General features: G+C 41.4%; 1 protein-coding gene across 6 annotated transcripts in view; it reads right to left on the bottom strand.

Moving 5' to 3' along the window:
• Positions 1-19,535, bottom strand: part of CLOCK (clock circadian regulator) — a 159,205-nt gene extending 139,670 nt beyond the window's left edge. For 5 of the 6 annotated variants that reach the window (XM_070396391.1, XM_070396381.1, XM_070396372.1 and 2 more), the window contains exons 1-2: positions 19,023-19,229; positions 17,817-17,906 (exon numbers count right to left, since the gene is read on the bottom strand). The gene's annotated coding sequence lies outside the window, so the exon portion shown is untranslated. Of the gene's footprint in view, positions 1-17,816; positions 17,907-19,022; positions 19,230-19,327 lie in introns of those variants that run through there. The other variant, XM_070396399.1, reaches the window with a different exon arrangement.
• Positions 19,536-22,740: the final 3,205 nt, after the last annotated feature.

Genomic DNA, 22,740 nt, shown 5'->3' with positions numbered 1-22,740 from the left:
TTTTTTAATCCACAATGTCTGATCAAAAACTACAAAGCATAACAAAACAAAGAACTTGACCTGACATTTATAGAACACTCCACCAAAAAACAACAGAATACACATTCTTTTCAAGTACATATAGAACATTTACTAAGATAAGCCATATTCTGGGCCATAAAACAAACCTCAAAAAATCTAAAAGGTTCCAAGTTATATAAAGTATGTTCTTTCATCACAGCTGAATGAACTTAAAAATAACAAAAAGATCTCTGGGAAGTTCTCAAAAATTTTGAAACTAAGTAACACACTTTTAAGTAATTTATAGGCCAAAGAGGACATCAAAAGGGATATAAGAAAGCATTTTGAACTAGATAAAAATAAAGTATAGATTAAAATTTGCAAGTAGTACTTAGAAAAAAGCTCATAGCACACATATGTGGGGTAAGGGACAGGAGAATCACAAATCAATTACCTCAGTTTCTAATTTAATAGAAAAAGAAAACAAAACTTCAAAGTAAGTTGAAAAAAAAAAAGAAATAAAAATCAGAGAAAAAACAGTATGGAGATTCCTAAAAAAAATTAAAAATAGAACTGCCTTTTGACACAGCTATCCCTCTTCTGGGAATATATCCTAAGAATCCCGAAACACCAATCAGAAATAATATATTGCACCCCTATGTTCATAGCAGCATTATATACAATAACCAATATCTGGGAACAGCCCAAGTGCCCATCAGTAGATGAATGGAATATTAAGTGGCTGTCAAAAAGAAGGAAATCTTGCAATTGGAGACAGTATGGATGGACCTGGTGATTATAATGCTAAGGCCAAATAAACGAGTCAGAGAAAAGATAAATACCACATGATCTCACTTATATGTGGAATCCAATGAACAAAATAAACTGACAAAATAAACAGAATCAGAGGCATGAATATATGGAACAGACCGACAAATGACAAAGGGGAAGGCGTCTGGGGGGATCAGATAAAAGAAGGTAAAGAGATCAACCAAAGGACATATATCAGTGATGGCGAACCTATGACACGCGTGTCAGAGGTGACACGTGAACTCATTTTGGATGACACGCATAGACAGAGACAAAAAATTGCATAATTCAAGTATTTGTCTCTTGCAACGGCCAGAGTTGGGCATCACTCGAGTAATATTATTACTCACGTTACTCATGATCAATAATGCAATTCTAAAACTGGATGTAAACATGTACATCGGTGTTGCACAGCAAAGATACATAGTGAAAACATCCAAGATACATTGTTCCAATATTGACATCAACATAAAAAGGTTAAGAATTGCACTATAAAGAGATTAATCTTTACTCATGACATTTTATTTTTACTCAAGTGACAAAATGCCCAGTTCTGGAAATGGCCTCGTTATTGTCAACATGTGCCTAGCTTCCCCTGCATTCCGGTGCATCCGGCAAACGGATGCACTTGATCGCCATGTTCGTTAGGAGACGGGAGTGGGAGGGTTAGAAGAAAAAGATAGACAGTGCAACAGTGCTCGACGAGACATTCTGCGTGTCGGATAATTGATTACAGCACCATATATTTGTTGGTTATACATACTATCTTTGAATTGTTTTGCACCAGGAGTCAGTGCAACAACACTGCAAAAAGTTAATAGGTAAAAAATCTATCAACCTTTTATAAAAAACGCCATGATTTATATTTATTTATTTTTGCAGCCTTGTGATGGAGAATCAAAAAAATAAAAAAGCAAGATTGAATGATAAAGGAAGTGGAAGTAGCAGTAGCCGACCCTTTCAAGACATATGGACCGAGATGTATGGCATTGTTGACAGAAACAACAGATCACTGTACATCCTGTGTAATGAAACGGTAGTAAGCAGAACGTGGAATGTAAAGAGACATTTTGAAACTAATCATTGTCAGCTCTTGAAAAAAAATATCGATGAAAGAAAGGAATACATTTCTAGGCAGCTACACCTCTATAAAAGTCAATCAAATTCCATCATTAAATTTGTAAGATGCTCTACAAATTTAACATCAGCAAGTTACTGTATTGCTCATTCCATAACTCAGCATGGAAAAGCCCTCAGTGATGGAGAATTTATTAAGGAAACATTTCTAAGATGTGCACCAGCTCTACTTCACGAAATGAAAAATAAAGATGATATTATTAAAAGAATTTCTGAGTTACCACTCAGTAGAAATACTATCAAAGACAGAATAATAGATCTTAACAAAAACGTACAACATCAATTAAAAAAAAACAAATAGTTATAAAAATTTTTCGATTTCTCTTGATGAAACTACTGATGTCACATCAAATGCTCGGTTGGCCATTATTGCTAGATATTCTGATGGTCTCACAATGAGAGAAGAGTTGATAAAGTTAGAATCAGTGCCAATAAGTACATCAGGAAACGAAATATGTAAGGTTGTGATAAAAACATTCAGTGACCTAAACATTGATATCTCTAAAATTGTGTCAGTCACGACAGATGGGGCACCAAATATGGTGGGAAAAAATGTGGGATTCCTGAAATTGTTTATGGAAGCTATTAGACATCCACTTGTACCTTTTCATTGCATTATCCATCAGGAGGTGTTGTGTGCCAAATCGGGATTCTAAGAATTGAATGATTGAATGTCAGTTGTAACAAAAATTGTGAATTTTATAGCTTCTCGGCCCCTTCACAAGCGAGAATTTTCTGCACTTTTACAGGAAGTTGATTCAACCTACAGTGGACTACTGATGTTCAATAATGTGAGATGGCTGAGTCGTGGTAAAGTACTAGAGCGATTTGTGGAGTGCTTTGAAGAAATTACGGTATTTATGGAGAATAAAGATCTGGCAAACTTTCTTCAGATCAATGGTCATAAGGGGGTCAGCAATTTGATGTTTTTTACAGATCTCTCTGTTCACATGAATGACCTGAACTTAAAATTACAAGGTTTTGACAAAAGTATTGATATTATGTTTGGATACATCAAATCTTTTGAAAGTAAACTTAAAATTTTCAACAAGATATTGAAACTAAAACTTGTAGGTATTTTCCTCGGATAAAAAAGTATTTCAAGAAGGCCACTACAACGAGAGTCATGGAGTCCATAATTATGTACCAGAATATAGTAAACTCGTTATTTGAACAGTTCAGCAAAAGATTCTACCAATTTAGAAGCCTAGAACAGACCATTAAAATAATTAAGTATCCGGATGTAGTTGTTTACAGTACTTTGGTATTAAAGGATTTCCAATGGATGCAAATTGACGATTTAGAGATGCAACTTGCAGATTTTCAAGGTAGCATTTGGACTCATGTGTTTGTCGACTTAAGGTCGAAACTTGAAAATCTGGAACGAAATCGTTTGGATAATGAAGAAGAGTGCAACTACGAACAAAAAATTTTGAGTGCTTGGAACAGAGTAGCTGACGCTTTTAGCGACATAAAAAATCTAGCGATGGCTTTGCTAACAATTTTTTCATCAACATATTTTTGTGAGACTTTGTTCTCAGCATTAAATAATATTAAAACGAACAAAAGAAACCGGCTAACAGATGAAGTTAGTGGCGCTTGCTTGGCCTTGAAGTGCACCAAGTATAAACCTGCAATCGAAGAATTAGCAGACAAACTTTAGCACCAAAAAAGTCACTAATTTCTAGTTTTCATACCATTTGATTATCATTGTTTTTATTATTATTTTTCCTAAACGTACACTGTTTTTCTGTTTTTGTTCATTTTATACATTTTTTTATTTTTCTGTTAAATGGCATTTAAATATATAAAATAAATATCAAAAATATAAATCTCTTTTTTACTATGGTTGCAAATATCAAAAAAAAAGTTATGAATATTTCTATATGTGACATGGCACCAGAGTTAAGTTAGGGTTTTTCAAAATTTTGACACGCCGAGGCAAAGGAGGGAGAAATGGGGGACATCTGTAATAGTGTCATTCATAAATAAATAAATAAATAAATTTAAAAAGATGGAAGAAGGCCCTGACCGGTTTGGCTTAGTGGATAGAGCGTCGGCCTGCGGACTGAGGGGTCCCAGGTTCAATTCCGGTCAAGGGCATGTACCTCGGTTGCGGGCACTTTCCCAGTGAGGGGTGTGCAGGAGGCAGCTGATCAATGTTTCTCTCTCATCGATGTTTCTGACTCTCTATCCCTCTCCCGTCCTCTCTGTTAAAAAATCAATAAAATATATTAAAAAAAAAAAAAAAAAGATGGAAGAAGGGGCCTCAAGCCAAGGAAAGCATGTGGCCACTAGGAGCTGGCAAAGGCAAGGAGGAAAAATGATCAAGGCAAAAATAAGTAAATAAAAAAAAAATGAAAAAACAGATTTACTATCTGATAAACCAATTCTCTAAGAACCTTAATAAAGTTGATAAATCTTTAGTTAAACTGATCAGGGGAAAGGAACACATAAATTACCAATATTAGGGATGATATTGAATTTCTTTAGATTATACAAATAATAGGCTCATTACAGATTCTAAAGCTATTTAAAGGATAATAAGAGAATATTATAAACAACATTATCAATAAAGTCAATTACTTAGATAAAATGGGCACATTTCTTGAAAAACTTAGCAAACATGTGAAGAGATAAAACCATACAACTACATGACCAATAACCAATAGAAAAACAATGTAAGTAAACCAATGGATAATGCAGATATTGAAATTAATAGAAAAGCATTTAAATAACTATAATCAATATGTTCAAGAGAATTGGATTCTATTAAAAATCTCTAAAATAGGATTAAATGGATATTCTAGAACTCAAAGTTACAATGTAAAATTAAGAACACAATAGATGGGCTTGGACAAAAAAAGACAATTTTGGTGTACTGGAAAACAGGTCATTAGAAGATATCCAAACTAAAGTAAAGGAGGAAAAAAAAATTCTTATGAGACATGTGGAACGTGATCATTGGATGTAACAATTTTTTTAAAATTAGAACACATAAAGGAAAAAAAGTAGAAGCAATAATTGAAGAGGTAATGATTGAGAACTTTACAAAACTAAAAAGCATCAAGCTATAGATTCAAAAAGCTCTATGAACATAAAGCAAAATATTTACAAAGAAAACCACACCTCAACACATCCTAGTCAAACTACCAAAAAAAAACCCAAAAAACAAAAGAGAAAGTCTTAAAAGTTGCCAAATAAACACAAAAGACATTATTCTCAGCAAGACTACAAGTTGATATATTACTTTCAATAAAACTGGTAACTAACTTCAACAGAAAGCCAGAAGACAATGAAATGTTTTTAAAATGAAGAAAGATAATAACTACCAACTTAGAATTCTATACCCAGTGAAAATATTATTCCAAAAAGGTGAAATTAAGATGTTTTCAGACAAACAAAAAATGGAAATATTTATTTGTAAGTAGGAAGACCAGTATTAATATACATACTAAAGGAAGCTATCCAGAAAGAAGGAAAATTATCCCAGATAGAAACACAGAAATACAGGAAGGAAGAGCTCTAGAGAGGGTAAATATGAACAAAAATTGCCTATTCAAAACCAAACTAATAATGTTTTCTAGAGTTTAAAATATCTATATATATAAAAGGCTAATATGCAAAGTGTCCCCTCAGGAGTTCGACTGGGAGACCAGAAGTTCGATTGCTCGCTATGATGTGCGTTGACCACCAGGGGGCGGCACAGAATGAAGGAATGTGCCAGCCAGCCACTGGGGAAGGAAGGCCGGGCCAGCAGCCAGAAGGCCCTAATCGGCCCTGATCACCAGCCAGGCCTAGGGACCCAACCCGTGCACCAGGCCTCTAGTGTATAAATAAAATGCAGAATGATAATGCAAAAAGACTAGAGTAGGACTTAAGTGTAAGGAATTGGCATTATTGGGAAATGGTACAAGTAATTTATATTATACTATTAAGTATGCTTTGTAATCTCTGGAATCACCACTAAAGATATAGTGATATAATATACTAGTATAATAAGCTAATAATGGGAAATACAGAATAGAAATAATTTTATTAACACAAATGAAAAAAAAACATTAAGTATAAAAGGGAATGCAAAACACATGACTCAAAGAAAAGTCAAAATGGATAGTAGTTATAAACTCAACTATTATCAGCAAAAATGTAAATGAACTAAATACTCCAAGTAAAAGACTAAAACTAGATAAAAACAATGAATAGCTCTATCTATAAATATAAAAGCCTAAGCGACCATCGCAACCGAATGGGCGACCAAACAGGCTGCATGGGGGGACTAGGCCGGCAGGGGGTTAGTGAGGGATGACCAAACAACTGAGCAGCAGGCTGCGTGGGGCTTTTTCTTCACCTGAGTATGTCTTCGTTTGACACTCATTCATGAAAGCTAATTTTTGCTTGATACAGAATTCTGGGTTGACTTTTCTTTTAGCAATTCAAAAATGCTGTACCACTGCCCTAGCCAGTTTGGCTCAGTGGACAGAGCATTGGCCCTTGGATTGAAGGTTCCCGGGTTCGATTTTGGTCAAGGGCATATACCTTGGTTGCAAGTTTCCCCACCCTGGTTGGGGTTTGTGCAGGAGGCAACCCATCGATGTCTCTCTCTGACACCAATGTTTCTCTCTGTCTCTCCCTCTCCCTTCCACCCTCTCTAAAAGTCAATGGAAAAATACCCCAGGGTGAGAATTAACAAATATCTATATCTAATATAATAAAAGAGAAACATGCAAATTGACCGCACCTCTGCTACACCCAAGCCACGCCCACCAGCCAATCAGAGCGACTACATGCAAATTAACCCAACCAAGATGGTGGCCGGCAGCCACGGAGCTGGAGCAAGCAGGAGGCTTCATTGCCCCAGCGATGGAGGAAGTCAAGCTTCCCACCTGCCCTGGCTGGCTGTGGCCTCCGCTCAAGGCAACAAAGTTTCAATTATAGAAGATAAATAAATCCCAGGTGCCTGCTTCCAGCCAGCCTCCACTGGGAGCTTGGGTGGCTGGGGGCCTGGCCAGCCTGCAAACAGCCATCAGCCCTTCACCCAGCCTGGCCAGGCACCCCAGGGGGGACCCTCACCCTGAAGGGGATGTGGCCAGCCTGCAAACAGCCACCAGCCCTTTACCCAGGCTGGCCATACCCTCATGGGGTGAGGTTCCCCGCTGGGGGTCTTGGCCAGCCTGCAAACAGCCATCAGCCACACACCCAGGCTGGCCAGGCACCCCAGCAGGACCCCCCTCCCTGAAGGAGGTGTGGCCAGCCTGAAAACGGCCCTCAGCCCCTCACCCAGGCTGGCCAGGCACTCCAGCGGGGACCCCCACCCTGAAGGGGGTGTGGCCAGTCTGAAAACAGCCATCAGCTCCTCACCCACGCTGGCCAGGCACCCCAGCGGGACCCCCACCCTGATCCGGGACACCATTCAGGGCAGAACAGCCGGCCCCCACCCATGCACCAGGCCTCTATCCTATATAATAAAAGGGTAATATGCAAATTGACCCTAACAGCAGAACCACTGGGAATGACTGGTCACTATGACACACACTGACCACCAGGGGGAAGATGCTCAATGCAGGAGCTTCCCCATTGGTGGTCAGTGCACTCCCACAGGGGGAGCTCTGCTCAGCCACAAGCCTGGCTGATGGCTGCCAGTACAGCAGTGGTGGTGGGTGCCTCTCCTGCCTCCTCAGCAGTGCTAAGGATGTCCGACTGCAGCTTAGGCCTGCTCCCTGCTGGCAAGTGGACATCCCCTGAGGGCTCCTGGGCTGCCAGAGGGATGTCTGACTGCCAGCTTAGACCCAATCCCCCAGGGAGCGAGCCTAAGCCAGCAGGTGGTCATCCCCTGAGGGGTCCCAGACTGTGAGAGGGCACAGGCTGGGCTGAGGGACCCCCGCGAGTGCACAAATTTTTGTGCACTGGGCCTCTAGTATATATATAAAAGCCTAAGCAACCGTTCCAACCAAAAAAACCGAACAGACGACCAAACAGGCTGCATGGGGCGACCAGGCCGGCAGGGGGCTTAGTGAGGGGCAACCAAAAGACCAAGCAGCAGGCGGCATGGGGCAACCAGGCCAGCAGTGGGTGAGGGGCGACCAAACAACCAAACAGCAGGCTGCATGGGGCAACCAGGCCTGCAGGGGGAGCAGTTGGGTGCCGGGAGCCGGTCCATCCTTGCTGTTTCAAGGGACCTGGCATATATAGCATACTGTTCTTAATATGTTTGCTCCCTTTAGCACCATGTGTTTTAACCAAGGTCACCTCTCGGAGAAAGGTTGTTTCCCCAGGTGGGGATCTTTCCCTGAGGTTAGGGAGGGGATACAACCCCCTAATTAAGTGCCAGGCGGGTAGTTAAGCTACATAATCTTTACTCCCTGGAATGGAGATAAGAAACGCCCTAACCTTTGTAATAGAAATTGACAGGATTAAAATCGGCTGGTATAAATACAGATGTAACAAGACAATAAACATCAGCTCCTCATCAGATCCTCATCAGAACCTAGCCAGAGAACATGGCAAAAGATCCTGGACAGAACCTGGCTACAGAACTTCACTGGAGAACCTAACTAACAAGACAACAAGACAGAGAACCTAGAGAGAGAACCAAGAGACAGGACTTGGCTGGAACCTAACGAGAGAACATGGCAAAAGATCCTGGACAGAACCTGGCTACAGATCTTGGCTGGAGAACCTAGACAGAACCTAGAGACAGAACCTAGCAAGAGAACATGGCTACAGAACCTGGCTGGAGATCCTGACCAGAACTTAGCTGGATCCTATCCACAACTTCGCTGGAGACCAGAACTTCGCTGGAGATCCTGACCAGAACTCGGCTGGGGTTCCTGGCTTGAGATCCTGGAGGGAGAACCTCGCTGTGCTGATCAACTGAACGCTGACCCCGTGCCATTCCTTCTTCGCCGACTCCGTCCACACCTTTGGGGACCCCTGGACCTGCTGGGGTTGGACCCCAGCAGTTGGGGGCGACCAGGCTGGCAGGGGGCGGGCAGTAAGGGACGACCAGGCCGGCAGAGAGGGGAAGTGAGGGGTGACCAGGCCGGCGGGGGGTGGAGGAGCAGTTGGGGGTGACCAGGCCAGCAGGGTAAGAGGGGGCAGTTAGGGGCAATCAGGCAGGCAGGCTGGTGAGTAGTTAGAAGCCAGTGGTCCCAGACTGTGAGAGGGATGTCCGACTGCCGGGGATCGGGCCTAAACCGGCAGTTGGACATTTCCCAAGGGGACCCGGATTGGAGAGGGTGCAGGCTGGGCTAAGGGGACCCCCTCCCCATGCACAAATTTCGTGCACCAGGCCTCTAGTTTAGTCATAAGCAAAAACATCCAGAAAACATGACAGAAAACTAGTTTATAAAACTGCATATTCCACTTGCTATAAAGCTGTAACATGTACATGTACATACACATACACACAAATGCCTTAGAATATGCTGAAGAATATATTAACGGAATTTATTCCTAAGATTTTAAGTTATGTTTTTCATAGATTATTTTTGTAGGTTTTGGTACTGTAACTCTTTTCCAAGGAGCAAGACTCATTTTTATAAAAACCACAAAACTATTTTTCAAAAGAAAAAAATCAGATTACAAATTTTAATAAAGATCAGCTTGCACAAAGTAACAGACTTACAGAAAAATAGAATATGATCAAGTTTAAAAAGACAAACAGTATAAACATATTTCACACAATAAACTCTTCTGGTGAAACTAACACCTTTATAATTACAACTACATTATATTGTCACCATTTCTGATGGAGACAAAAAATATGAGTTGGAAATAGCTTTTTCCATTAACTACTGTTCCTCTTATATTGCTTCTTGCTTCTAATAAATATTTGTGGAATTCCTGTTAAACAATATAAGTTAAAGCTGTAAAATAAAACTTAAGTCCTAAGAGTTTTCATTTTAATTTGGGGGTTTTCCTAAATAACTTCTAATATCATTTCATTTAAAATTGCAGCTACAACAGTCATCAGTTTTGTGAACCAAAACTTTACTTGGCAAAGGGTTTTCAAAAAACTATACAATACCATGCATAATGGAAACATGTTCTAGAAATTTATTATTATAAGTCACATAAAAAGGTCAAGTACTCCCAGACTCTCCCTATAAATACAAAACTTTAAGCAACTTATTTAAATACATTTAAATTGTGACAATCCCTCCCCAAAAAAGGATAAGAGCCCTCTTTGATACACACTATAAAAGTAATGAAACAAGGAATAATGACTAACATTTACTGAACACTTAACTATGTAATAAATGCTCATTGTTCTAAGAAATTTGCATGTGTTGTTTCATTTAATCCTCACAGAATATTATGGAACTAAAATTATCTTCATTTTATAAATGAGAAATTAAGGTAATATTTGTCCAAGCTCATATAAGCAGAAGAGCCAGCATTTGGATTCTAAGCAGGCTACCTTTAGCCCTATACTCTTAATCACTACACCATGCTATAGATATAAGTAATTAAGATCCTGTTACAATACTTTGTTATCTCTATTACTATAAATAATAATACATTTTATTTAGAATGAAACCAGATATTTTAACAATCTGGTCAGGTCTTTGAGAATACAAGGAATAATAAATATTTTTAAATTCCCTAATTTCATGACAAAAGATAAAGCAAAAGGCAGTCACTATGAAAAGTAATCATAAAAACCTGAGAAAATATATAACTTCCAAAAATAGACATTAAAACTATTGCACTAAACTTTAAGACTGTATCTATCTTGAAAATAGTTAACATAGTTTTTCTACCCCATTTAAACTGGAGGATACAGATACCTAGAAATTGAATAAAATATCACGGAAATCCTGTTACAAAGCTGATGTCAATTCTTTGGATGACACAGAATTCTTTCTTGGTATTTAGATTTTCCTTTTAAGGAAGTATTTTAGAGCAATCAAAAACCTCTCTACTGGACTTAAACTACTGTAAAAAATGCAATAGCTCAAATTCTTAATGCAGACTGCTTTATAGACTCCTACATTACTTAGACTTGTTCAAGAGCACTGCCATCCAAATGATTATACTCCTGAAATGCAAGGTTAATTTAATATAATTCAAAGTAAAACATACTTTAGAAAAAAATACACCATTATAAAAAAATCTGAGATTCATTATTATGAATCATTATTTAATAATTTATTATATAATTGTGGCTTTTTTTTAAAAAAAGCACAAAATTTGTTTAATCTGTGACTTATATAGTATCATTCTACTTGAATTCTAATTCTTCTGAATATTATCCTATTGAAATTTTTATCAAGTATCAACACTACATGACCAATGCTGTCACTTCTAAAAGTGACATCATTATTTTAAAAATTAGAAAATTAAGTGTTCAACAGAAAAAGACCAGTAAATTACAGAGAATACTACATAGCTATTAAAATTAATGTTGTAGAAAAATACTAACATAAAAATGTTCAAGATTCACTGTTAAATGAAGAGTACTTTGCACTACAACAGATGCATTATGAGCCCATTTTGTAACATTATGTGTCTACTAGAGGTCCAGTCCACAGATTCGTGCACTGGTGGGGTTCCTTGGCCTGGCCTGCACCCTCTCACAATCCGGGAACCCTCAGTGGATGTCGGATAGCCAGTTTCGGTCTGATCCCGACAGGCCCAATGCAGACAGGAGGGAGCCCAATCCCCGCAGGCCCAATCCAGACAGGAGGGAGCCTGATCCTGTGAGTTGAGTGTCTGTCCCCTGGTGGTCAGTGCACATTATAGCAACCGGTGGACCAGTCATTCAGTTGTTCAGTTGCTTAGGCTTTTATATATATAGACTAGTGGCCCAGTGCACAAAATTCGTGCATGGGGGCGTGTCCCTCAGCCTGGCCTGCATCCCTCTTGCAATCCTGGACCACTGGCTCCTAACCGCTTACCTGCCTGCCTGCCTGATTGCCCCTAACCACTCTGCCTGCTGGCCTGATTGCCCCCAACTGCCACCCCCTTCCAGCCTGATCATCCCCAACTACCCCCCTTGCCAGCCTGCTCGCCCCCAACTGCCTCCCCCCACTGGCCAACTCATCCACAACTGCTCCCCCCGACACCAGCCTGATCGCCCCCAACTGCCCCCCGGCTTGCCAGCCTGCTCGCCCCCAACTGCCCCCCTTAACACATAAAGTAGCATATCATTCACACTGTCCTACACCTTATTCCCCCCCCACCCCGACTTTTATAACATACTTTGGAAATCTTTCCATGTCAGTACACAGAAAGCTTCCCTATTCTTTTTTTCACAGCTAATCTGATCGCTCCTAACCACCTCTACCTCAGCCCCGCCACCATGGCTTTGTCCAGAAGGAAGTCTAGAAGGTCTCCCAGAAGGTCTCCCGGTCTAATTAGCATATTACTCTTTTATTAGTATAGATATGTGTACATATACTTATATAATGGCTAAATAAAATGCAGGAAGAAAATATTCTAGAAGCCCTCTTTATGGTGGGATTTTCACTGTTATCTTAAAATTTTAATTCATGCTTTTTGTGTGTGTTTCCCAGGTTTCTACATTAGGATTGCACTATTTTTATAAGGGGGAGGGAGTTAAGAAAGAAAGGCAAGTATTCACATTAAAGCCATATTTTTTTTTTTTTTTTTTTTTTTTTTTTAATATACTTTATTGATTTTTTACAGAGAGGAAGGGAGAGGGACAGAGAGTTAGAAACATCGATGAGGGAGAAACATCGACCAGCTGCCTCCTGCACATCTCCCACTGGGGATGTGCCCGCAACCCAGGTACATGCCCTTGACCGGAATCGAACCTGGGACCTTTCAGTCCGCAGGCCGACGCTCTATCCACTGAGCCAAACCGGTTTTGGCAAAAGCCATATTTTTTTAAAAGATATTTCTATTGATTTGAGAGAGAGAAGAAGTGAGAGGGAGCGTGAGAGAAGAGGAGAGGGGCAAAGAGAAACATCGATGTGAGAGCATAACACCCATTCATTGCCTTCTGCACACCCCCTATTGGGGATCAAGCCTGCAACCCAGGCATGTGCTCTAATGGGGAATGGAACTGGCAACCTTTCCGCGAACAGGATGATGCCCAACCAACTGAGCCACACAGGGCCAGGGCAAAGCCATATTTTAATACAAATGGTAAATTCTTAGCCTAGGCATATGGTTTAACCCTCATTAATACAATACACATTTCTGGTTGTTTGTGTGTTTTTTAATCGTTAATCAACCTATATTTTCATCTTCTACTATTTGGGGTAAGAATTAAAATTTTAAGTACCTGATTAAATTTAAGTACCTGATTAAGTGCCTCTTTGAAAAAGATGGGAATTTTTGTCATACTATTTGACTTTATTGATGTAAAAATAAAAATAAAATATTTCTTAAAAGTAAAAGGTAAATGACATTCTAAACAGTATCCTATAAGTCAAAAGCAATTCATAAAATTTTATTTTTTACAGCCTTGGCTGGTAGCTCAGTTGGTTGGAGCATCTTCCTGTACACCAAAAAGTTGCGGGTTTGATTCCCGGTCAAGGCACATACCTAGGTTGCAGGTTTGATTTCCAGTCAGGGCACATATGGGAGGCAACTGACTGATGTTTCTCTCTAACAAATTTTTCTCTCTCTGTCCTTTCTCTCCCTCTAAAATAAAAAACATATCCTCGGGTGAGGATTAAAAAAATTTTTATTTTTTACAAGTAGTTTTTGTAGATTTCTAAGACTTAAAATAAGCAGAACCACATCTTTGTGAAATACACACCTAAAACTAATAACTCAGAATTGAAACTATACTTATGAGGATGCATTTACATTAATTTAACATTTGAATAATCGAAATCGTAGAGCAAAACAGGAATATCTTATCCACCTAATTTACAGAAGTTTCACCTAACAGAGCTATAAAAACAACTAACAAATGGTTGTAAAGCTACTATAAATACTAATGCCATTATAATAATTATAGTTAATTAGTAAGATTTAATTGCTCTGACACTTAAAAGTATTCTATAAATAATTCATACAACTCCATCTAGAATTTTATACTCAGAAAAGGAGAAAAAGCAATGTTCACTGGTGCAAGGGCTACAAAAAACTACACTTAAAATTTTTTTACTTTAGGCATCTGAGAACTGGAAGTAAATAGACACAAACAATAATGGGTAGTTTTGCTATAATGTGGAACAATGATTGACTTTTTACCATGTTGTTTGCCCTCATAGTTTAAAATATTTAAAATAAAATAACTATTTTATTTGACACAGCACTGGAACTTAAAATGTGAGGGAAAAGGTATATTAAATATGTGCTCTGACAAAAGGAAATATGATAGGAAGAAACAATTTACTTTTAATACTAACACTGCCTGTAATATTAGAGAGACAATAGTTGACTGACAGAATTAACTTCCTAATTTAATATTTCTAACAATCCTGAAATCTGAGAGGCTGTATAATTATCAAATAAAGCATCAAATGGCTCTTTCCAGTGGGACAGAATAAAAACAAAACAAACAAAATAAAATCAGTCACATAAATGCCGGCTAGAAGGATGCAACTTAATGCCTTACTTCCTTACTCCTTAAGAGCTAAGATTTGAGCTGTTAAAATCTGTCCTATCCTTCTATAACTATTTAAAAGGTTGAGAGATATACTCCAAACCACATGTCCCCCCAAATAAAAGATGGAAACAGTCCCACCCTTACAAACCTTGTATATGTTTTTCATTTAGAATCCATCATATCCTAAATTGTGTTATAATCAATATGCACATGCTCACTTAACCCTACTAGATTTCAAACCCATTGAGGACAGAGTCAATTATACCTGTCTTTCTATGTATCTCACATAACTTAAAGTCTTGATTAATACTCTGAACTTTCTGCAGACTTTGTCACCTAAAAAGAATTAAAGCTTAGCAATTCATCATAGCTTGGTTTAAAAACAAAAACCTCTGGAACTATAAAAACAAAAAACAAAACCAGTAGTGTTCTCTCTACAGGGAAAATAGTGGGTGGGTGGGGGTTTGCATACTACTTGTCGGCTGCTAAGCACAAACTTCCCAAAAGACCTCTTCTTCCCTTTCCCCTTCAAAGGCCGGATTCCTTCCATCCAAGTTAACAATGTCTCTCAGTGAAGGACAGAGTCTGCCCCAGATCACTTCAGAGGACCTGGAGAGGCTGAGGTAATCTCGGGACTTTCTAGTGGTCTGCAAGTACAGGAGAATAAAATCAAAGTTTAACCTGTGAGCTACTGGCTAGGTGAAAACCCTAGAAGGTGGACTCTAGAATCCCATAAAAGCTGTGGAATCCAAGTCCTCTTCCTGAATTCAATATACACCAGTGGTTCTCAACCTTGGCTGCACATTAGAATCACCTGGGAATCTTTTTAAAATCCTGATTTCTGGGCCTCATCCTCTGGAAATTCTGTTTCTTTGTTATTAATGTTGTGGCCCCACCCCATAACAAAGAAACAGAATTTCCAGAGGATGAGGCCCAGAAATCAGGATTTTAAAAAGATTCCCAGGTGATTCTAATGTGCAGCCAAGGTTGAGAACCACTGCTCTACACCAAGCTCATATCAGTGACCGCACTGCAAACTCTGCCAATGCACCCCAAATCAACTCCTTGCAAGTAAAAAGATGTGTATGTCCCAAGGTGTAAATCATATGTGAAACTTTCTGACAGACTCCAAATCATCTCCCTGTCCTGTGGGTAGTAACATAGCCCACAGAAGAGACATAAATGGGCAGAAAAGAATATTAATCAAGACAATTCAAATTTGAAACGTCTATATTTGAAAATGCACAGTAAAAAATATATATAAGGGCTCTGGCCAGTGTGGCTCATTTGGTTGTAGCGTTCCATACACCAAAAGGTTTTGGGTTCAAATCCCAGTCAGGGCACATACCTAGGTGTGAGTTTCGGATGAGAGGCAACCAATCCATGTTTCTCTCTCACATGGGATGTTTCTTTCTCTTCCTTCCTCCCTCCCTCCTTCTAAAATCAATGAACATATCCCTGGGTGAGGATTAAATATATACATATATATGGTTATGTAACAGTGTTAACAGCAGTTATCTCTGGGGAGGGATGTGAGAAGTAGAACTGTGCAAAGGAGGTTTTCACTTATTACAAAGGGGTGGGCAAAAGTACATTTACAGTTGTTCCTATGGAAAATACAAAAATAAATGAATAATACAAGAGTAAACTGCGTTTCTCTTACAACCATAAACCTACTTTAGCCCATCCATGTATTACACTATTATTTTAATTTTTCAAGAGTATCAACTTCTATAATATTAAAATTCTGAAATGTTAATTTTATTTTTTCAAAAAAGATTAAATAGATCTACATGGAATTCAAAAGAAAAATGCCATTTTGGACTACTAGAGACCTACAGATCAAACAAAAATAACAATTATCCTATCCTAGTAGATAAAAAGGAATATTGGTAAAGAAACAGAAATGCTCATAGCAACTGTCACCCACTATTCAATATTCATTACTTTGATTATACAATATTAGCCACCAGAGTGAGCTGAGTACCCCCCCTCAAAATTATGTCCATTCTCTCTAACTATGAATCCTCTCTTCAAATATAAGCTAAATTGAAAGGTTAGGCTGGCAGAGATTTAAAAAATCTTAATACAATGTTTACAACAGTCTGTAAGTAATAAAAATTTTGGTTTTTTGCACTACCAGAACACTGTCTCAGTGTATTCTAATTTTTTATTAAGAATTACACATACACACACACACACACACACACAAATTTACAATTTACTGGGGCTCATGTCTTATCTCCTTAAGATAAAAATGTTTCCTAATCTGAAAAGCAAACTACACTGGACAATCAATTCTATTATTTTAATTGAGCATTCATCTTTTCCAACTGTTTTGTCATGACAACTATTGAGTTAAAAAAAAATAAAAGTAAAATTTTATACAACTGTAACTCCTGATAAAAGAGGGGGGACAAAAAACTAATCTGAAAACAGCATAACCCAGCTTTAATGCCAAATGTAAATAAGGTCATTATATATTTTAGCAAAGCAAAATATGATTAAACATCTTCAAAAGTTAAATTTGTGACTTCAACATCTTAAAAACTAATGTATAAAATAGCTAACTTATTCTAAACTTTCTTTCAATTTGGTTCATTTTCCTAAAAAATATTAAAAGCAGTCATATTGAAAATGGCCAAAGTCATCATAAATTAGGGAAGAGAGACAAGCCGGCAAAAACCATTGAGGAAATTATTCTGGAGGACAGGATTTTTGTTTCATCTAGTTTATGAGCCCATAATATAGTCACAAATATTTTTAAAACGGTGTACATCTCACTTCTCATCCTCCCCTCCTCAGGCTGCTACTTCTGCCTCCCCCGTCGGTACCAGTTTCAAGTATCTTCCCAGAGTTCCTTTATCCGTAGAAAAGCAAACACAAGTGCATGTTCATATTCCACCCCTCCCTTAACACATAAAGCAGCATATCATTCACACTGCCCTACACCTTGGTGGTGGCTGTTTTTCCCCCACTTTTATAACCTACTTTGGAAGTCTTTCCACGTCAGTACACAGAAAGCTTCCTTACTCTTATTTCACAGCTAATCATGACGAGCTCCGCCACAGCTTTCACCGTCTTCCTCCGGGCTAACCTTTAACCGTGTGCTATTCAACAACTGGACACCTGCGTTCATGTTTCCCCCCATCAAGGTTTTCAAACGAACCAGATTTGAGGTGTCCCAAAGGATAACTTTCAAAGAAAGCAACTCATTATCTAAATTACATCCTTTTTAGAATGTTTTTTTCAACCAGACAGAGGGAAAACATTCCACAACGTTGTCCTCTTAACACTTAAAACTACAAATTAGAATGCAATTCTCAAGTGAAATTACCTTTTTTGGGGGAGGGGGGGAACTTGGGGTGTCGGCGGAAGAGTCAACAATGACAGTAAAAGTTCTTTTATTTCTTGTGCTTTTCTTTTCCTGTAAAAGAAGAATTTGGTTGTTTAAAAAGCCTTCAAGTCGCAAAATGTGGCACACTAATAACAAGAAAGCGCCACCTGACCCGATCTCTCACCTGCCGGGTCAGAGGCCTAGCCTGCCCTTTAGGCGCAGCGGTTCTCAACCTTCTGGCCCTTCAAACACCGTTCCTCATGTGTGGCCCAACCATGAAATTATTTTCGTTGCTACTTCATAACTGTAATGTTGCTACTGTGATGAATCGTCATGTAAATGTCTGCTATGCAGGATGGTCTTAGGCGACCCCTGTGAAAGCGTCGTTCGACCGCCAAAGGGGTCGCGACCCACAGGTTGAGAACCGCTGTCGGGGTTCTGCTCTACATCGACAGGACGACTCCCAACCCGCAAAACGCTCGGGCATGAAAGCGCCGCGGCGCTGCGTGTAGGAAATGTCACACCCGGGCCGGCGCGGGACCGGCCGCCCAGACGCCGGCATCGCGGGCGGCGAGGAGAGGCGCGGGGTCGGGGAAGGAAGACCCCGCGCCGCCTCGGGGCCCTCGAACCCGCGCAGTCGCTCCAGCCGGGCGCCCGGCGACCCGCTCCCCAGGGACCGAGCCCGGAACCACAACCACTAACGGAACCGGCCCAAGGGCGGCGACACCGGCCGCTCGGACCGCGGCGCGCGGGTCCGGCGCCTCGGGGTGGGCGGCGGGGGGCGGGGGTTCCTCCCGAGGAGCTGGCCGCCCTGGCGCCCCATTGGGCGCCGCTCCAAACGTGCCCAAGTTGTGACAGGAATAAAGTGGGTCACAAGGCCTAGCGGGTCCGGAGCAACAGCCCCGCCGGCACCGGGGCTCCGGCTTCCCCGGCTGCTCTGCCGCGGGGACCGCTCCCCGCCCCGCTAGGCGCACCAGCCACCCGGCCCCGCCGCGCACCCCAATCCCGCCCCTGCCCCGCAGGTAACCCCGGCTGCCCCGGAGGGCCCCGCAGACAGGGCGGGCCTCCGCCCCAACTCCAGGAAAAAAACACTCCACCGCGACCGTCCCAACTTGGGCTTCAGCTCCCGCCTCCCTCTCCCTCGGCCGCCGCCCCCCAACCCCACAACCCCCGCGCCCCGCTCCCTCCCCTGCCCCGCGCCCTCACCGTGTGGCTGGCCGCGGCTCCGGCTTCTTCCCTCCCCCACCTGGGAGTCCGGCAGCGCAGCGCGGACTCGGAACCACCAGCCCCGCAGCCTTCGGCGGACGCGGCGGCTCCCGGCGCGAGCCGCACCTGGGGCTGTGAGCGGCGTCCCCAGCCCACCCCCAACACAGTCACCGCTACGGCCGCCCGCTCCTCCTCCCCCTCCCTTCCTTCCCCTCCTCCACCGGCCCCGGGAGCGCGCATGCGCCGCCCAGGCCCGCAGCCCGCGGACGTCAGGCCCCGGGCCCACCCGCTGGGGCGCCACTCACCGGGAGCGCGCACGCGGCGGCGGCCAGATTTCCTCCGCGCCCGCGCTCTCGGGGGTTTCCTCCTCCGCGCCGGCGGCCGCCAGCGGCGTCTGTGATTGCGCTCCCTCCCGGCGCATGCGCCGTCGGTGACCCCGCGGGCGGCGAGGGCCAGCGCTGGGCGCCCGCCCCGCCCCTCACTCTCGCTTTCCCCGGCGCGACTCCGTGCGTATGCGACGGGCCCCGCGGAGCATCGCGGAGACGCGGAGGGGATCCCGGGCTGCGGAGGCGACTCCCGCTCCCTTGGGCCGCGTGTGTGTGCGCGCGGCCCGCGACCGCCGCCGGGGACGGAGGAGAGCCGGGATCTTCCTGGCGCCCTCTTTCTTCCCCGCGCACCAGTTACTGGAAAGCCGGGGAGAGGCGGGGCCTGGCCGGCGGAGGGTGCGGCCGGCTGGGGGAGCGTCACGTTAGGTCGCGGCCACGCCGGCTTCCACCCTGGATGCCGGGAGCGCGATGGAGGGGAAGGAGCTTCCTGCCTGATGAAGGGTCCGGAGGCCAAAAGGCGGACCCCCTCTTCCTCCCTTCAAAAGGAAACTACTTTGCAAATGCCGGGGGTGGGGTGGGGGGGACGTATTTTCCCCTCCAGCGGCCTCGCTCGCCTTTTCCCCTCCTGGAGCTGGGAGAGGGGGTTTGAGAAGATTGAATGGGCTTCTGAAGACACAGCCGTTACCCCTCTCCCCTGTCCCGGGACCTGGCGGGCACGACTTGGGTCGCGTCTTATTGGTGGGTGGGCCTGGGAAGATGGCACCGAAGCCCTTGGCTGGAGGGAGGCCAAAGGAGGTCAGCATGCGTTCATTTGGAGTTTTTCACCTGGCCTTGAACCCTCACCCTCACCCTTCTTTTGCTTCTGTAACTTGTTTCCTAATCCCAGGTAGGCCAGCTGGCTCCCTTCTACCTCTCTGACTTTCTAAATAAACTGTTGCTTGCATTTGAGTCTTGGCTCTGAATTCTCTCTTAGCCATAGCTCAGGTATGGAGATCTGTCACTGGTGATCATGAATCCTAACTGATACTGGTAGCAAAAAAAGGAAGCAAGGTTGCATCCTACCTTATCAAGGGGGTTTAAATGCATTTCCTAGCATGTGGAGTCTGGATTTTATCCTAGAGAAAGTGATCCCTCCGCATATTCTGCATCATCTAGAGCACATATCTTCAGAAAATACCTTTGCCCTTTTTAATGGCTTCATTGTCCTCTTAGTCACCAGGATCAAATCATGTTCGTCTTTTACTCCTTCCTCTCTCACTTTCTGTATTTAATCATTTACCAAGACCTGTTGATAATCCTCTTTTTTTCTGCCAGTCCTCTGCTACTACTTGAACATTTCCCATGATTCAGTTCACAACCATATCCTTTCTCCCCATATTCTCTCCAAGAATAAAACTGTCATATTTGTAATAACTTCCAACTTCCAGATCCCACTTTTCCCTAAAATAAAAATCCTGCCTCATAGTTCCATAGATCCTAAATTTGTCCCCCTGGATAAATCCTTAAACACAATTTATGTAATTAAAATATTCAGTTCATTCCTTATTGTATGCCTTGTTATTTAAACTAAGCATTTCAAACTCCCTTCCCAACTGATTGCCCCAGTTGATGTCTTGATAGAGGCAATAGGGCATATTGTGTGATGAGAGGCAAGTGGGACAGCTGATCGGGATTTATAGGATGCAAAATGGTGACAGATTAGGTGGAAGGAAACTACATAATGATAAAGGGAGCAATCAAACAAGAGGATATACCCTTGTAAACATTTATGCATTCAGCATAGGAGCACCTAAATCTTGACATAAAGGGAGAGATTGACAGTAATACAGTTATATTAGGGGATTTTAACACTCCATTGACATCAATGGATAGATATTTTAGACAGAAAATCAACAAGGAGATAGTGGTCTTGATTTAATTGATATATTCAGAGCATTTTACCCAAAGCAGCAGAATATACATTCTTTTCAAGTGCCATGGAATGTTTTCTAGGCTAGATTACATGTTAGAACACAAAACAAGTCTCAATACATGTAAGATTGATATATCAAGCATCTTCTCTAACCAAAATGCTATGAAACTTTAAACCAATCACAAGAAGAAAACATAAAAACACACAAAGCCATGGAGGCTAAATAACATGATACTAAGCAATGATGGATTAACAATGACATCAAGGAGATAGCCAAAATGAGGAGACAAAGAAACAACCCCCAAATGAAAGAACTAAAGAATTCTCCAGAAGAAGAGATAAATGAAACAGAGATAAGAAATTTATCTGAAACAGAGTTCAGAGTAATGATGGTAAAGATGCTCAACAGCATGAAAAAAGATATAGTAACTATGAAAAAAGATCAGTCTGAGATAAAGAATGACATAACACAAATAAAGAGCACATTGGGAAACCATCAACCAAACAACAAGAAAGCCCACTGCATGGGAGAACATATTTGCCAGTGTTATCTCTGGTAAGTGTTTAATCTCCAAAATTTACAAGGAACTCATACAACTTAAAAAAAAAAAAAAAAAAGGAAGATAATCCAATAAAAAATGGGCAAAGGACCTAAATGGACGCTTTTGAAAGAGGACAGACAGAAGGCCAAGAGACATATGCTCAAAGTCACTAATCATCTGAGAGATGATTAGTCAATCAAAACAACAATGAGGTACCATCTCACATCTGTCAGAATGGCTATCATCAGCAAATCAACAAACAACAAGTGCTGGCGAGGATGTGGAGAAAAAGGAACCCTCATGCATTGCTGGTGGGAATGCAGACTGGTAAAGTCTCTGTGGAAAACATGATGGAGTTTCCTCAAAAATTAAAAATGGAACTTCCATTTGGCCTAGTAATCCCACGTGTAGGAATATATCCCAAGAAATCAGAAACACCAACCAGAAAGGATATATGTACCCCTATGTTCACAGCAGCACAATTTACAATAGCTAAGATTTGGGAACAGCCTAAGTACCCATCAGCAGATGAGTAGATTAAAAAACAGTGGTACATCTACACAATGGAATACTATGCTGCTGTAAAAAAGAAGGAACTTTTACCATTTGCAACAGCATGGACGGACCTGGACAGAATTATGCTAAGTGAAATAAGCCAGTCAGAGAAAGATAAATATCACATGATCTCACTCATTTGTGGAACATAATGAGCAACATAAACTGATGAACAAAAATAGAGCCAGAGAAAAAAATATTCTAAGTAGAAGTAATCCTATTATTTGCAGATTTTTAATATTTCCTACAACTTTTGTGATATTATACTATGTTAGTACAGTTTTGATATTATTATATTTAAAATCTTTTTTTCTTGAAATATTAATGTTTATTGCATGTAAATGGCTAATTATTTTTTATCTACAATCTGGTGATAGATTTAT

This window comes from Myotis yumanensis, unplaced genomic scaffold, assembly GCF_028538775.1.
Source record: "Myotis yumanensis isolate MYYU_CA2020_CCGP unplaced genomic scaffold, mMyoYum1.0.hap1 SCAF_1, whole genome shotgun sequence".
In the NCBI taxonomy this organism is placed as follows: Eukaryota; Metazoa; Chordata; class Mammalia; order Chiroptera; family Vespertilionidae; genus Myotis; species Myotis yumanensis.
This window is presented reverse-complemented; position numbering and strand designations above follow the sequence as displayed.